The following is a 7,087-nucleotide window of genomic DNA, read 5'->3' as shown; positions in this document are numbered from 1 at the left end:
CCCCGATCCCTACCGAAGAAGGACCTTTTAGTTATATAAAGGCGGTTAGAATCTACTTTTAGCCACTCAACACCGGAAACAGCGCCCGGAATTTATCACCTATTCACCATAACCTTTTCTCCATCTTTTCTTTCAGAATCCAGGTAAATAATCGGATTTAGTCACGTCAAAATACACACTTAATCAAAGTGAACAGAAACTAATAAAACTATCAAAGTACAGCTTGGTTCCCTCTTTCATCACTGCCTACAGACAATCACCACTCTGTTTGCGCTTGATAATAACCCTCAATTCACCATTTGACATGTGCGAGAAATATGCTGGCTCATATACACGCTAAGAAGTTCCTGATTATTTACATGAGAGTCTGTCTGGTCGGAATATGACTGACGCGCTATACACGCCCCAAAAAGTCATGCATTAGTTTACATGGAGTCTGGTGGAAATTATGCGGCGTCTCATACACGCTATAAAAGTACGATTATGTAAAATGAATTTTGATGTATTGGTTTTCGGGGTTAGCGCCGATCGATTGATTTTAGGGCGTTTCATGTTAAACTAAAAGTAGTCACAGCTGAGTTGTTTACCAGCGTGCGCTCAATACTGGACCGTTTGCCAAAAATGTTGTTCAAATCCGTAATTCTTAGGTGTCACCTGTCTCTCTCAGAGGGATAATCCAGGGTACCTGTCTCCTCAGCGGGATAATGTTTTTTTTTTTTTTGGGGGTACCTGTCGACTCAAAAGGGTTATAATCTCTAGGTTACTGTCTCTCAGCAGGGATAATCTTCTAGGTTACATGTCTCTCAGAGGGAAATCTCTAGGTTACCTCGTCTCCTCAGAGGATAATCGTAGGTACCTGTCTCCGGAGGGATACATCTTAGGTTACCTGTCTCCCAGGGGATAATTCTGGTTACCTGTCTACTCAGAGGGATAATCTATAGGTTACCTGTCTCCTAAGAGGGAGATAATTCGTGTTTACCTGTCTCCTCAGAGGAAGGCTCTTGCCAGTTTCTGCCGGACCCAGCGTGGCCGATGCGTCGATTCTTCTTCGGCGCGCAGCCGAGCGCAGACGGAATGGCTGTGGCGGCAGTTGGTGGGATGCGACGATGAAAAGCCGAGGCAGGAGATGAAGATCTCAGGTAGGTCTAGGGCAGGGCCAGCGGGGCGGGCGGCAGGTCGGGACACGACAGACTGAGCACCGCGGTTGGATGGAATGCTGGGAAGAATAATCATGTCATCTAAAACACCCAAAAAAACAATGGGAACATAGGGTACACATGCCGTTTCTTTTTTCAAAACATTAATTTGTTGTATTACGTGACAATCCGAAACGGGGACATTTTTTTTTCAAATTCTGAATATTAGGACTTTGGGTCTCAAAATTGATGCAGACACGGGAAGACATCTGTTGACGTAACCATATAAATAACGTAGGACGCGCACGGTTACGCGCAGTTTGGTAGAGCCGAAGCCCCTGTAGTAAGGCATGGATTAACCGAACCAAGCCGGGGTGGCGGGGGGTTCGGACAGAATTTGAAAATGAGGTCAGGGTTCCGGGTCTTTTTTTTCGTGGGGCAAAAAAATAAAAAGTCAATAAAAATGGTCAAATTGATCCAAGTTTCAAAAGTTTCTTTTCAAACAATTTGGTTTCTTTCAACCAAAGTTTCAAAAAAGAAATAACGTGGATGGCTCCCTCCAAAACGCTATTCACAGTTGTATTCAATTTCATAGCCATTACTTTATTTATTATGTATTCTTTTGATAAAAGAACGTGAAAAAAAGTGGCAGAAATGTAAGGAAAAAGCTTCAAAACGTGGGGAAACATGGACACACAAAAAACAACGTCAAAAGGTGTAACTTTCAAAAACTATTTTTCGGTGGAGGAGCAACAAAAGTTCGAAAAAGACTGTCCAAAACGCTCAAATTTGAACCCAGAAAAAACAAAAAGTTGTATTTTTACGAGTTGCGGGATAGCAAGACCAACACAAGGGTTAAAAATAAAGTCGGGATAACGGCCTTCACATGGGACACTAAAGTAGCGTGAATATTCGTTTCCTCTCCGTGATGTTCTGCACAAAGAAGTCCTAACGGGATATAAGAAAGTTTGCGGATTGCAGCCCGACCCATTCATCCCCACCCCCCCGTTTCTCCAACCACGGCATCTGTGTATATGTAGCTGCAATAATTCTGGGACAATACCTGATCATAAAAAACAAAACATTATCCATCACATTGACCTTTCCTCCACAGGCTGCAGAGGAAGGTTGTTGTCCACACAGCATTCTGGGACGGCCGCCAGCCGGATGTGTTGAGAGGAGGAACTCGTGCTCTGGCCCGTTATTGGCGTTCTTAAAACACAATCACCAAGTGTCTTGGGTGTGTTACCCCCCTCCCTAACGCTCCGGCGGTCACAGCCACCGGTGACGCGGCTAAATAGTCTCAGGACGGAACTTGTTTTGGGGAACGTATGTTCGTTCAAAATAGTTTTAGTGTGAAACAGAAACTCAGATTGGACCCCCCCAGAATAGTCTAGCTAGCTGGGGATTACCATGCAGAGATATGAGGAGCCCGTAACCAAGTCCCACAAATCCCACCGGAGTTAGTACGCACACAAGATGACCAGAGGAAGGGGACTTTTTAACATACAGTGGAATTTCCGCTACTGGCAGGGAGCACTCCCCCCACTCCCACGAAGTGGAACGGTCAAGGAACATAAAAAGTCAATATAACTTTGAGTGGCCCTAACGTGCACCCAGCGCAACGGCCAATAGCCTGACCATTTAGGGTCTGCGCTATTTAAGACCGACGCCCACGTTGTGTCAGTTCCCGACAGGCACCCGCGCTCGTGTAACACAGGCAAATGCACCCGCGCCCCACCATCTTTGCTGCCCTTGGGGTGTGGTATTATTTTTATTTTTTGGCGACCTTTAGGTTGGTTCACGGTGGCATTACTCGGGCGCATGCGATGGGTACTTACAGGGAGTTGTGTTCAGGGCTTCTGGGAGTATGATATTTTGACTTGGGCGCGGGATAGTGATGGCAATCCATTGTCGACAACAAAAACCTGGTCTATAACTTTGTCAAGTAGGTCTTATGCGCTAGCCTTTCCCATCGTGTTTTTTTATTTTAATGTACGACCGAGCATTAGTATATAAATGCTCATAGGCTGGTGCAAAAGCTGCACGGCACACACTATGCTGTTACTATCCAAAACAGGGCGGACAGACCAAGCCACACACCACGCAAACTAGATATTACAAGTTACAATGTTACGGGTTCGCCAAATCATACTAGCCTCATTAACACGCAAGCTTCAAGGTCCAAACCCCGCCCCGCCGCATGGCTTTTTAAAGGACATGGGAGCTATCAGCAGAATTCTGCTGATTGTGATTGCATTGTACGCCCCTCATAAATCACACCCCCCCGTTAGCACTCGACGCGATTATTGAAGGAGAGACACTCACAGTACAACCTCTTTCCCTAGCCAGACCCATGCGACCCGGCCTAAGGCTTGGACCCCCTTCGTTTCACCCCACACACCTTTCTAAAGTTAGGCTATGAATAGGGGGTAATTTCGGGCTACACGCCCTGTTTTCCTTAATGCACACGGCGCCCAGCGGCGCGACCCCCCCCTTTTTTGTTTTTTTTACCTAACGCCCGTCTTGCGCTCAGACCGTAAATATTTTGGTTTTTGTTTCCCGTCAGACCAGGAAATAGCCATCGGGTCAAATCAACCATTATGGCTCCTTTTGTGCAGATGAATGGTTTCGGTTTGTCGAGGACGGCCCGACGTTTACCGTAGACCACGGTGAGCCACGGCAGATTGATGAGAGACGCCTGGAGGAGTTCCACGCAATTGGGCCCAGAAGTAGTCCTAAGGAATCGTTCCGGCCCGCTCATCCCCAGAGCCAGGCGACCTCCCATCTCTTATCCGGTCGTGTTCCCAAACCGCCGTCTCAATAGAAAGGATCGAAATGTGAAGTAAGCCCAACGCCGGTTGGGTAATGTAAACTAAGTACAGGGACTCCAGTACGTACTTCAGACCAAATGTGAGGTAATTGTTACTTTACTGAGTCTTGTCTTTTTCAGCCACGTTCTACTTTACTCCGCTACATTCAGAGAGAACATAGTGGACTTGTTACCACATGTACATCGGTCAACCCGCTTTATGTTATTAGGATTTAGTCCCACTACACTAAGCCATCGGCCCCTTTACGCTTTAGTTATAGTTACTTTACAGTTCCTTCCAGAGTTTTTTGTGATTGTCGGGGCTAAAATCCTTGAGTATGCGGACGTTTTTAAAACGCGCTGGAATATGAGGGATATTTAGCAATTTTAGCGCGGATTGATTGAAATAATTGCGGGAACTACAAAAAATGCACAGGTTCATCCGGCTTCAGCGGGGTGTTGCAGCTTTTTCATTTGATGCTTCAATGTGGAACGTCCTTCACGTTCATCATACCCAACGTTACTCATGGAATACAGTGGTGGGTTTTTTTGAAAGCTGCTTTGGGTGAAGTAAGACGCAACAGTGTTTCATACTTGCTGCTAAGCATATGGGACTTTTTGTTGCAACGAAAAGCTGGGGAGTGTATGAAATCATGCGATTAACCCGCATTATTGCCGGAGAAAATCTGGCATCTTTATTTGGCGGAAAGGCCCCAGTGGTTATTTGAAAACCAACAATAAATGCCCGCTGTACGTCCCGCATGAATGCTATGAGGGACTTTGGGTGATTCTATAGCAGTTAACCATTAGATTTATTGTGAGGCCCCGAGCCCCTGAAGTTATACCCGTTAAGATGGCCCCTTAGGTTCAGCATTGGCTCTTTTTAAGTAAGACTCATAATGATGACTAATGGCGGCTTGTAGGTGCAATTTAGTACATAAGAAAAGCCATCCTTTCTGCAACCACGCTCTGCATTATAACGCAATTATGAATTTGGATTATTGATATCTGCGTTAACCTAAAAGCGAAGCGAAAACCCCCCCTCCTTAGTTGCCGCTCTGTGCATTTGGGGCTTAACAAACGCAAAAAAGTGAAAACCCCTCCCAGAGTGGAAAGCTCTTTAACAAAGCTCCATTCAGTTCTATGCTCAGGTCTCGTTAAAGGGGCAAAACAACACTGTGCTGGAGTGTTGCTTGTCGTGTCGTTCTGTTTGGTGTGTGTGTGCCGCCGTGTGGCGGTGTGTGGTGTGCCGTGGTGGGTGGTGTGTGCTCTTGTATTTACTATAGATATATATAATAGATATCCATATATATAATAATATTTAGAACTTAATATGTGGTGTGTGTGTGTGGGGTGGTGTGTTCGCCCACGCTATCTAACTCACCTCCTTGTTGTCCAGAGACCAACTATTTGTCAGCTTACTTGTGTTGTTCGCTCTCGGCGCTATAGGGCTGGGCGGGAGTGGAGAGAGGTTGTCCCCGTTGATGGTTGTCGCGGAATGAAGGAGCGGCCCGGCCGGGCGGAGCCCCCCCCCCCCCCCCCCCCCCCCCCCCCCCCCCCCCTACGGCCAGGCCGACGCTTGGCCTTGGAGGGAGAGGCGCCGTTCGAGGAGGAGAGAGGCACAGCTGGTAACAGAGCGGACAGGAGACCGAAGGAGGATGGTACTGAGGGACAGGAAGGACGTGGAGACGGCGTAAGAAGGACGGAGGTGATGAGACGCGAGCAGGGATGTTGGAGAGGGCTAGGACCTAGGAGAGGAGAGGAGGAGAGGGAATTTGTCGGAGGGTAAGAAGATAGGAGAGGAACAGAGAGGGATGGAGGGACCGAGCGAGGAACCAGAGGGGCCGCAGGAGAGGAGAGGAAAGGGATTCGACGGTGAAGCGGAGAGGGAGGAGATGGGAGAGAGAGAGCAGGAGGGAGAGGAGAGGGGAGCCCAGAGACGAGGCTGAGTAGGGACGACGAGGAGAGGACTTGAAGGGAGCCCGGCGTACAGGAGAGGCCGAGAGGGTTCGAGAGGAAGGGGAATGAGAGACCGGAACGCGGCGATGGAGAGATGGCATGACGAGTTGACGCGGGAAGATGAGAGAGGGAGAGATCGGAGACAGGAAAAGAGGTACGAGGGTTGATTTGCAGAAGCCAGGAGAGGAACGCAGAGCGGAGAGGGCGGACTAGAGAGGGAGAGCGGATGACGTAGAGCGGCGTCTGGAGATAAGGAGGGAGAGAGAAGGACGGAGAGGAGGGAGAGAGCGAGGAGGAAAAGAGAGGAGAGGGAGAGACCCACCTGTGAGAGGATAGAGAGAGAGAGGATTAGATCGGAGAGAAGGAGAGAGGATGAGGAGACTGGCAAGCGAGGAGGGAGTGAGCGAGAGGGGAGGAAGGGGAGAGGAGGAGGAGGGGAGAGAGGACGGATTCCCGTCTGCATTCTGGTATTAGAGGGGAGATTTATGTTTATCAATCTTTTGTATTTTAGGCCGCGATTAGCTGTTACTTTTTTCTTATATCGCTCTCGTTCGTTCATGTCTTATTTCATATTTTTCGTCATATTCTCTCTTACCTATTATTCATTCTTACTTTACCCCCTCTTCCACCCTCCTTTATCTATTTATCATATATTTCCTCGCTTCTCTTTTTCCTCTCCTCCCTTCTAGTTATATCTATCTCATCTTACAACCTTATTATACTACGAACACACTAATCTCCCACTCCCATTATCAACAAACCATCACACATCTATTATACTGTCTTTATTCCTTCTATTATATAAATTATTCCCAACGCTCTAGCTTCGTCTATTACTCTCTATTCCGATGCAGATAACTGATTACTATTCCCGAGATTATTAGTTGACTATCTTAGCTGTCTTATGCCGCAGTTTTCTCTGTATTATTTTTAATGTCTATGAGGTTATATGCTCTGCTCGAGATAATAGAGCTACATTAGCTGTACCCTCTGATATAGCTGTTTATTTAGGGTGATTGAGGGCGTATGATGCTATATTGTGAGTTTTTGCGCCGCATCACCACGATTTCTTCCCCACGTCTAGTGCGTCTGCGCGTACCCAGACCCTGTCCCCACGCCGGCGGCGGTATTCTTTGAGGATGTTGGGGCCGGGGTGAGCGAGCCCCCCTATCTGATGAGT

This window comes from Sander lucioperca, chromosome 14, assembly GCF_008315115.2.
Source record: "Sander lucioperca isolate FBNREF2018 chromosome 14, SLUC_FBN_1.2, whole genome shotgun sequence".
NCBI lineage: Eukaryota > Metazoa > Chordata > Actinopteri > Perciformes > Percidae > Sander > Sander lucioperca.
Note: the sequence above shows the minus strand (reverse complement) of the source record.